Source organism: Equus przewalskii, chromosome 14, assembly GCF_037783145.1.
Source record: "Equus przewalskii isolate Varuska chromosome 14, EquPr2, whole genome shotgun sequence".
In the NCBI taxonomy this organism is placed as follows: Eukaryota; Metazoa; Chordata; class Mammalia; order Perissodactyla; family Equidae; genus Equus; species Equus przewalskii.
Window position 1 is genome coordinate 53,132,428 of NC_091844.1, and position 10,450 is coordinate 53,142,877.

Consider the following 10,450-nt stretch of genomic DNA (forward strand, 5'->3'; position numbering starts at 1 on the left):
TTTTCTTTCAATAAAATAAATGGTTTTGTAATTAAATTTCTGCACTGCCTGTGCTTAATGGTTACATTGACAAGTGCTAATGTATGGCAAGAGAATGAGCTTGAAATGAAACATGCTGTTTTCGAATCTGCAAGCAATTTTGCAACAGGGCAATCAAACCCCTCGTGCCAGCGAAACATTTTCATTAATCTGTTCTTGGCGCCCCTGCCCATTGGCCGGCTGGCCCAGCGACGACACGTTTTAGCTCCCTCTTTGCCCACCCCCCACTCTGCCTTTTTTCTCAGACACACACACACACACACACAGACACACACAAATATCATGAAGAGAGCCGTTGTTTGAAACCATTTTGTGGTCTCTGGCAGGCGGGCCGGTGGAAATTCGCTGACTTTACACCGTGAAATGTTGCAGCTGTCTCCACCGAAGGGACTGGCTGCCTCGACGTTTCAGTCCCTGGCAGCCCGTCAACAAGAAAATCTGTCCCTCTGTTTTCCCTTTTTTTTTTTTTAAACTTTCCCCCCTTAGCTAAATTTATTTTTGAGTAAATCTTCTCATAGAAAATAGAGAACGGCTATTACATATCTGGACTTGGTCTGTGCAAACCACTTCAGGCCGTGGCAAAGGACGTGGCCTTCCAGCCTTGCACTTGTAGAAGGTTCGTGAATGGAAACCTGGATGGCGGCGGTGGCCTTTGCTGGCTCATCTTCTGCCTGCCGCCTGGGGAGGGGAGCCTGCAGCTCGTGCTCAGGCCTGCACAGGTACAGGCGGTGGGCAGGTGATCTCTGGCCCTGTCCTTTCCCCAAAAGGCCTGTGTTTCATCTGACCACTAGAGGGATGTCTTCCCAGGGCAGTGGCTGCTTGGAGCCTCCTAGGCCCCCACATCAAAGGCCAAGAAGGGTGTACAAGGCCCGCAAGCTGTCTGGGGTATGGGGAGATGGAGAGCAATGGGGTCTCTGGCTCAGTGGCTGCCCACAAGGTGTGCAACTCAGCATTTTCCCTCCAGGCTGGGGGAGAGGAGCCAGAGGCTGCCCGCATGAATGCTGACTCACCCCATCAGGGCAGGCCAGAATTACAAGCCGTCCCACCCCAGCACAGCTTTCCCTTGCTGTGTGCTAGGACAGCCTTGAGGGGAAGGGCTTCCGTGCGGTCCCGGCCTCCCTGAATTAACCCCAGTGGACGGTAGAGGAGACGGCTGCTTGTGCTGGTTTTCAGGAGCGTGAGGAAAGATCTCAACATCCCAGAACTCGCCTGCCTGTTTCCTAAGGTGTGAATTGCCTTTAATAAGGGATAAACCTTTCATTTCATAGGAGGCTTGACTGGAAGTCCTTGGGAAAGAGACATAGGGACTCGGACCTCCACTATGGTACAAATGATGGACAAGGCAAAGCCCACCATGAGAGGGTGAAAGAAAAAGCACTAGAATTAACTAGTGGCTGAAGGGCAGGAGGAGAGCTCTAGGAAAGGGGCGAGAGCAAAGAACTGGGGGACCAGCGTCACAGCCAACGGACACCTTCACACCTAGGGAGAAGTAGAAAGTTCCTTGGTTAAATGGCTGCTGGTAGACTTAGGGAAGAGATAGAGTCTTGATCTTATCGAGGGTAAAGGGGCAGAGGAGAGGCCCATGTCCCAGAAAGAGAAAGGAAAGATAGTGAGGAAGCAAAGCTGGAGGGCTACTCACACGAGTCTTGGCAGAGTCTCAGCCTGGATTCTGATGAAACCAAGATATAAATATTATGAGAACGCTGTCATCTACCACTCAGTCTACCATGAAACTGATTATACTTATTACTCCCACACAACAGTGGAACACTTTAGTCATTCATTCACTCATGCATTCAGCAAATAATAAGTTCTCACCATGTGCAAGCCATGCTGCTAGGTCTTTCAGGGTATAAGCATAACAAAGACATGGTCTGCCCTCTCAAGGATGCAGTAGTACTGTAATGGAGATACAAACAAAATGCAATGTGACTTCAGAGGAGGAAGTCAGCTGTGCCAGGAGGAAGAGAAAGCTTCATGGAAGAGGCGAGCCTTAAAGATGAGTAGGATTTCAAAAGGGGAGAAAGATGTTCCAAGGTAAGGAACCAGCATAAGCATGAAAGGAACCAGCATAACGTGAAAATATGAAAGTAAAAGTTGTATCTGGAGAATGATGGGTGGTCCCAAATGAAAGGAGGACAAGATAAATGCCTTTGGGGTGAGTGTGTGTGTGTGTGTGTGTGGATGTGTGTATGGATGCGTTTTGGTGGGGGTGGGAAGGGAGGTGGGAAATGGAATTGAATGGCCATATTGAGAGCCATGGTCAGCAAGCTACAGAAGGCACGCTTTATGTTGCAAACCACAGCCACCCCTTAAAGGTGTTGGAGCCTTGAGGATGGGGTGAATGAGTGGGGGAGTGGTGATGTGACCCAATCTATGTATTCATAGTAGACCCTGTGAGCCATAAAAAAAGGGCAAGCTGAGGAGGGAACATACTGGAGGCAGGCAGACCAGAGTCTATTTCAAAAGCCCAGGTTAGAGAGGAAGAGGGCTGGCAAAGCACAGACAGTATTCCTGGAGAGAGGGGATGGATGCTGGAGACCCAGCAGAGGTCAGGGGCAATCAATTGGATGTGGTGGGAGGAAGGGAAGCACCAGCAAGTAGTTTGTTATCTTCAGGTTCCTAGGAAGACGCTCATGGCCGTGACAGAGACAGGGAACTCAGAGATAGAAGTGGTTTGCGGGGAGGGAGAGAAGAAAACACCATCCAATTGGACATGTGGTGTTGGAGTTCCTGGCCATGACTTTCATGAGACAATATCCCAGGGACAGTAGAGGGAGGAATGGACCAGAATAGGAGAAATGTAGAACTCTGAGGAATAGCCACATGGAGAGGTGCCAATGCCACATACAAGAGGGAGCAGCAGGGCATGTAGGAGATGAGCCAAGAAGAAAAGGGAGGAGAGTTTCGAGAAGAAGAGCTGGAACACATTTCTGATGCTTCAAGGATGCCCCTTAAGGGAAGGTGGTGAGGTGGTTGGTCTTGGCAATAAAGAGGACAATGGTTATCTCTGGGAGGACAGTCCCAGAGATAGTAGTAAGTAAAAGGGAAGTTGAGTGGGAAGTCAGAAGTAGAGGCAGCAGGATTTAAAGAACTTTCCCACTGACGGGTGAAAGGAAAGTTTTCTTGGGTGATGGGCCCTTGAACAATATTCAGTAAGGAATTGGTAAGGAGAGAGAGATTGGAAAGGTACCAGACAGGGGCCTCTCTGATGGAGCATGACCATGGAAGACACAGAAAGGGGTGGAGGGGTTGACCTTGGAAAGCAGCAGGAAGAAGGGGTGATGGGCCAGAAATGTTGAGATAAAGGCAGGGCAGGGTGAGAGTATTGGCAGCCTCTTGGGGAAGGAACTAAGATCATGCGCAGAGAGTGGGGGGTGGTAAGAGTGGGTGGCTTGGAAATTTGAGGCAGGAAATGGGATAGAAAGTCAAGCAGGATTGAATAATAGGGCCTTGAGCAGCACTGAGAACCAAGCTAGAGTTGGAAACCTGGTTCTGCAGCGGCCCAGTGCGCATGGCCGTGACATGTGCTCCAGCCGTTCCTGGCCATCTGGAAGCAGGAGCAGAAGCAGGCAGCAGGTGGTGGGATACTCTGCTAGGGATGCCACCACAGCTGCAGTGGTACCAGAGGCAAGGACCTCAGGCCAACCAGGGAGAATTTGACAGCAGGAAGCCTTTTGGGTGACATGTGTGAGCTTCACCTCCAAGACTGGTGCAACCTTGTCTTGGGCTGAAATTTGGAGAATAAATTTGAAAAAATTTTAAATAAAAATTACATACCACTGCAGAAAGAATTGTAAACTAGAGGTTTAGAAAACGAACTCCCATTGCAGCTTCTCCTTCTCCCCCTCGGCTTGCCATGCTGTGTGATCCAGGAGATCACTTGTCACATCATTTCTCCTAGGCACCTACCTCTGGGACACCTTCTATGATTTACTAGCTTCCCAGAAAAAGAGATGCTATTTAAATAAAGGTAACCTCACTGAGAAAGAGGATTGAGTCTACAAAATTCTCTAGTTCTTGCCCTCCTGTTGCAGTGGTAAAACGAAGCAAAACCAACCAAACAAACAAACAAAAAGAGTTTTGCAGAAACCTCGCCGGTCTTTTGACTTGTTCTTGCTATTCATTGGGGCGGTCAAAGCTAAACTGATACCGAACCAATTTGACCCGGTTCCATTGGGAAAGTAAACCCTGTCAGAGCTGTGGTCGGTCTTCACCCTCCACGCAGATGGAGGATCCCGGCATTGGTTACAATCGCCTCAAGTGCTGACTCTTCTATGAGGGCAGCATCCTAGTCTTGACCAGAGTGGAGGAAGGATCGGAAGAGCTCAGGCTGGCTGTCCAGGGTCAGGAAGGCTCAAGCAGGGGACAAGCCTAGTAGAGGGGGCACAGTGCACCTTGGGTGCTGTCCACCATGACCTTACTGATAAGGGGCAGTGATTGCATGGGGTCTGTTCTTCCATGCGCCCTTCAGGCATCTCCAAGTCCCTCTGCAAAGCCCTAGGGAGACTTTTGAAGCCATTCTTCCCTCCTGTTAACTTTAAGCTCAGGCGCTCTGTCATCAGCAGGCCAGAGTGAGACAAAGAAAGTCAGAGCCCAAGAAAGGCCTCCACAGTGTCAGCACCCGGCGTTCTGTCCAGCCTAGAATCTCGTGACTTCTGAGATACCCAGGTACAGTTTGGGGCAGGGACTATGAGGAGCCTCTACCACAGCCTTGAAAGGCAGAGCATGGGCTGAGCATCTCGGGAACAGCTTCCACCATATCTCCCAATTCTCCAGTGAGCCCTTCGTATTTTCCGTCAAGGCCATGTCTACGAAGAGTGAAGCTCATAAGTTGACTTCCCACTGTCTAAAATGTACACATCTTTCTCTCCCAAAAGAACCACTTCACCAGCTTGAATTTGTTGACCCACCAAAGAGAAGTAAATGATTGTGATTGGGATGTGCGACCTGCTAAATCCTTTGATAAGTGTTCCCTTTTGCTACATTGTTTCACAGCACACCTATTATTTAGGCAGCATTATCCCCATTTTACAGGTGAGGAGCTGGGTTTGAATCATATCTAGATGAAAGCCCAAGCCTGTTCTCCAGAATTCCTAAACCCATAATACCTTTATCTGCTGAGCTATAGCAATCTCTGTCTTTCCAAAGGGGAGTCCTCCTAGTCTAACGCTCCATGTTGGTTTCTGTGAGCAAGAGGGCTGGACAACCACACATGTCGGCTGGAAACCCAAAAATCTCTCAAGTATTCATTGAGACCTACGACATGCTCAGCAAGGGGAGAAAGACAGCCCGTCTACAAGAACACAGCTACCTGCTTTGGAATACAGAAAAACACACAGAAAAACACATCCACTTGCCTCATCTTCCTTGCAGCCAGGCCCTGGAGACACAGTTTGTCATTTCAAGATGCAGAACAAACATCAGGAAATAACTCTGAGGACCCAGTGAGCTGCGAGGAGCCCCTTACTACACACCATCCTGTAGCAGTGAGTCTTAGAGCAACCTTCTTCAGTGGTGGCGAATGTGCCCGTGGGAGGCAGGCATTGTTAGAGCCCTCAGCTGGCTGTACCCTGCTTTGCTTCTTTGATGTCCCCACTGGAACCTGGAGGGAGTGGCTGACATTGGAAGAGCAAAATGGGATTGTTCTGGTGATAAGAAGCAAGCTAGCTCAGCGTGCTGGGCAGCTCATGCTTTAGGTAGCAGAACTGACTGAGCATCACGATTCACCCTTCGGCCCTTGTTAACACTTCCAGGAAGGAAGCCGCACTGAGGAAGGAAGGGAAGAGGGAGGGAAGCAAGGACAATTCCCACAGTGTGAAGGTGCCTGGGCTGGGATGGGGGAGGGCAGAACCTGAAGGCTGGCTGCGGAGAGGGCCAGGGAAGGCTGGGTGCTTTGGGACCAAAGTGCTCATTTTGAGAAATTTCTTAATGACTTTACGTCCTGAGGGAGGCGTGTGAGCAATGCCTGGCGCCAGCCATGCTTACACGGGGCCTTCTGTCCAGATGGAAATGTGTAGGGAGTGAGGGAGGAGAGTGAGAAGAGAACGAGTGGCTGCTGAAGGTGACTGATGGCCTTGGGACGGGACGGCAAATCTGGCTCCTGTGGGATCGAGTTTTACTGGAACAAGACACAAAGATTAGTGACTTTCAGGTGAGAAAGAACCCCAGTTCCGGGCTTCTGGAACAAAGTTTCTTTGTGGTTCTTTGAGAGTTTCATTTGTGTTCTCCACCTCCAGACCTGTGCTCATGACCTTTCTTCCTTCTTTGCACATGTCCAAATCCGATGAGGCCAACTCAAGCCTTCATGAAGACCTCTTCACGCAGCCATTCCTGATGGTCGGAACTGGAGCCTCCCACCCCTGACCTGCTGACCTGCCACAGGCAGAAATGATGTTGGTTTGAGATTCCCCAACAGGGAGATGAGTTCAGGATGAATGCCTGTCTTCTCAGAGCCTCAATGTTACTCAAAGATTCTGGGCGAATAAATTTAAAAGATTTAATATAGTAAAACATTTTATGGAGTCAAATACAAAATAGACAAGAATGTTTATATTAAAGCTGAGACTTAACAGAAATCTCATGAATGTGGAGGGCCACTTTGGGCCATACCCAGTTGGACACCAGCTTGCTCTCCTCTGCACTGGGGAACTTCAGCAGAAGCATTGGAGAAGCAGACAGTGTGATGTCAGGGGACATGGGGAGGCCCCCTTCTCTTTATAGAGGCTGGGTGATGGAGAGGTGAAGCCTTGCTGATTAAGAGCAAATGAAAATGGTTTCATCAAACTGTGGTTAAAAAATAACAACTGCTGGGGCTGGCCCAGTGGCACAGCAGTTAAGTTCACACGTTCCGCTTTGGCGGCCCAGGGTCCACCGGTCTGGATCCCGGGTGCGAACATGGTGCTGCTTGTCAAGCCATGCTGTGGTAGGCGTCCCACGTATAAAGTAGAGGAACATGGGCATGGATGTTAGCTCAGGGCCAGTCTTATCGAGGTCCAGGATATGGTCCAGGTCTACTGGACTCTTACGTACTGTGCCATGCCACTGCGGGCCCATGAAGGAAGGGACGCACAATGTACGTCTCCACAACTCATCACAGGCCTGCCCTAATATCTCGTGATTCTTGTGTTGGCCCCAAATGTTGACCTCCACAGTTGCAGTACAGACCCCAGCTCCAATAGGGAGCTCAGTTTGTCCCACTGGTTCCTTCCCATCCTGGGGCTCCTGGGCCAGGTGTGTGGGGACCTCACCCCCTGCACAGATATCTGGAAGGTCTCACAGGGCCCCAGCTTGATTTATCTAACCAGAGATAAAGCGACTGCTTTGGTCCATCCCTTTACAATTTTGAGAATCGCCAAGTCAGATCTAAGTGTCCATAGGCAAGAGATAAGGATCAGTTTAGAGGGCAGCCAGGGGATGGCTGGTTGTTAATCCACTCTGCACACGGAGAACTCAGAGTTCTCAGGGTGCGAAATCAAGGTTGAAGCCTAACAGCTCATCTCCAAGGACTTTTCCATCGAGTAAGTGTCCTGCTTGATATTTTTGCTTGCGGTCACAGTGAGGAACGCTGGTTATTTTTAATTCACACACCACAACCATTGCATTCATTTAATCCCACAGCATTTTATTATGTGTCTGACCTGGGAAAATGTGTGGCTGCGGGGCGGGGGGGCATGCGGGGATGGTGAGGAGGGCTTCATTTTTCTCTCCTCTTTCAGCTTTTCCTTTCCTTGGCACTTCCCTGCAGAGGGAGTGGGTTTTGACATCCCACGTACACTTTTCCACTATCTGCTCAGATTTGCCCCGTCTCCCAAAAGGCCCTTCTAACTTTACATTGCACAAATTCATGTCCCGGGGACTTGCCAAATCTGTCAAGTCCTAACGTTTTCCTTGGCAGGGACCGCGCCACCCCACTGAAATGGGTCGGGTGATCCATCGGGCCTTGGTGCCGCTTCTCAGGGCGCCGAGTGCAGCCGCTGGGACTTTCCTGAAACCCTTCCCAGGCTCCGCGGGCTCTGGCATGCCCTGCATCCCGCCTCTTCCAAGCCCGCTGGCTTCCTGGAGCATCAGCTGACTTCGGCGCCTCTCAGGCCCAGGGCCCGCAGGAACGTCATTAAGTTTTAAGCTTTATCTTCATCACCTCTACCCAATTCACCCAGCACCCTTGCCTTGTTCTCTCCCAACTACCCCTTGTGGTGGCTCCAATCTTTCGGGTCAGAGGGGAAAATTCATTCATCCCCTCAACCAGTATTTGTACAGAGTATTACACACTCTCTTCATTGTCCTAGGCACTTAACGATGAACCAGGTAGGGAACAAAACAACCACAGAGCCCGGCCCTCATGGCGCTTACATTCTAATTCATCTGATAAACTTTTAAAATGAAATTGTTAGAATTTTATATGCTCCTCCTCCTGGAACTTCTGCTTCTTAAAAAGAGTCTGGAGAAGTATAGTTTAACCTCCCCCGAAATGAAGTACCAATGGCCCAATTCCTGGTGTTTGCAGGGCGATGTTTGGGACGGAGAGACCACTTTGGTCCTCTGGAACACAGCTTGACAAGCTCTGGCTCCTGGACAGCCCATACCTGTTTTGTATGGCCCACCAGCTAAGAATGGTGTCCACACCATTAAATAGTTAGAAAAAATCAGTAGAAGAGTAATATTTCGTGACATGTGGACACTGTATGACACTCACATTTCTGTGTCCAAACATGTTACTGGAGGACTGCCTCGCCCATTCATTTACGCCACGTCTGCGGCCACTTTCATGCTGCAACGGCAGAGTTCAGTAGTTGTGAGATTGCATGTGGCCCCTAAAGCCCAAAGCCTTTACTTCCTGGCCTTTTACAGAAAGTTTGCTGACCGCTGCTCTAGAATCACGCGGTAAAGACAGCTCTTTATTTCCTGTGTGCATAGAGCTTGTCCAGTCAGGCAAGCAGGAGTCTCTCTTTCTCAATGTGCCTGTGGAAGAGAATCGTAAAGCGCACTTTATGTTGGAGGCTGAGAACTTGTTGCTGACATCTGTTTTCTCTTCAGCACACACGGAGACAAGCCCTCCTGGGAAGTGTCTGACAAAGGCAGGATTCCTTCCCGGCAGAATCTCCAAGGTTATTTGCTGAGTTCAGGAGCAAACTTCACCTTGGGAGGTTCTGGGCTCCTTAGGGAGGTGTGAGTGGGGGTCTAATCCATGCTCTCAACTCTACAAGTTTAAATAATAGTATTTATGTCTGTAGAAAGAACACAGGACTAGCAGTCAGAGGAAATGGGTTCAAATCCCCACTCTGCCACTTAATTAGTTGTGTGGCATTGGGTAAATTATTTAACCTGTGGAAAGGAGCCGCAGCTCCCTAATCTGTGCAAGGGCCAGCCTTGCCTACCTCAAAAGGCTGTTAAGAGAAAAGAATGCGATGATAAGCATGAAGGTGCTTTGTACACTGGACAGCAGCATGCAAATACATCGTCTTTTCTCTTTCCATGGATGGGGAGCAACATTGGCTGAACTCTCATCCTTCATTCTTCTTTGTCTGTGGAGACACTGTCAGAGTCAAGGTCAGAGACCTAGAACGGCGTTCTCCTTGACCTCAGTCAGGGGCTCTGCCTGTCCTGAGGCCCCACCTCCCACTCCCGGCTTCCACCTCCTCTCTGGAGTCAGTTTTGGGGATTCTCAACTATGTGGGGGCATCAGCCTCACACAACCAAACAAGAACCATGGCAACACTCCTATGATTCTTCCCACAGGGTCCTGTCTCTTAGTTTGGAGGATGCCACAGCTGCCCTCCATCAAACGCCCCAAACCCCGTACAACGTATGATGGAGCTACCAGCTGCAGCCCCCTGCAGGGTCTATTTGCTTATTTCTGCCCCCAGTCTGTCGCCCTCTCAAGTCCAATGAGTTTTTTCCCCACTATGTACCCCTGATTATCCTAAATCCCACAGCTATCTTTTTCAGGTAGTTTAGGGTTGGGGAAAAGGTGAAATGTGCATAAAGGAATTATTTTTAAAAATTAAAATCTTTCGACAGATGGACATCATGTGTCTCCAGTTGTGAAACCCTGAGAAGGACACAACATTGCCTGTGGAAGAAGATTCCAGTAAAGAATACATACAATAGAACATCTTTCAGCCATAGAAAGGCATGAAATTCTGACACATGCTACAATACGGATGAGCCTTGAAGACATTACGTTAAGTGAAACAAACCAGACACAAAAGGACAAACATTGTATGATTCGACTACATGAGGTACCTAGGGCAGTGAAATTCATAGAGAAAGAAAGTAGAATAGTGGTTATCAGGGACTAGGGAGAGGGGAGAATGGGAGTTAGTGTTTAATGGGGACAGAGTTTCAGTTTTAGAAGATGAAAAATTCAGGAGATGGATGGTGGTGATGGTTGCACAACAATGTGAATGTA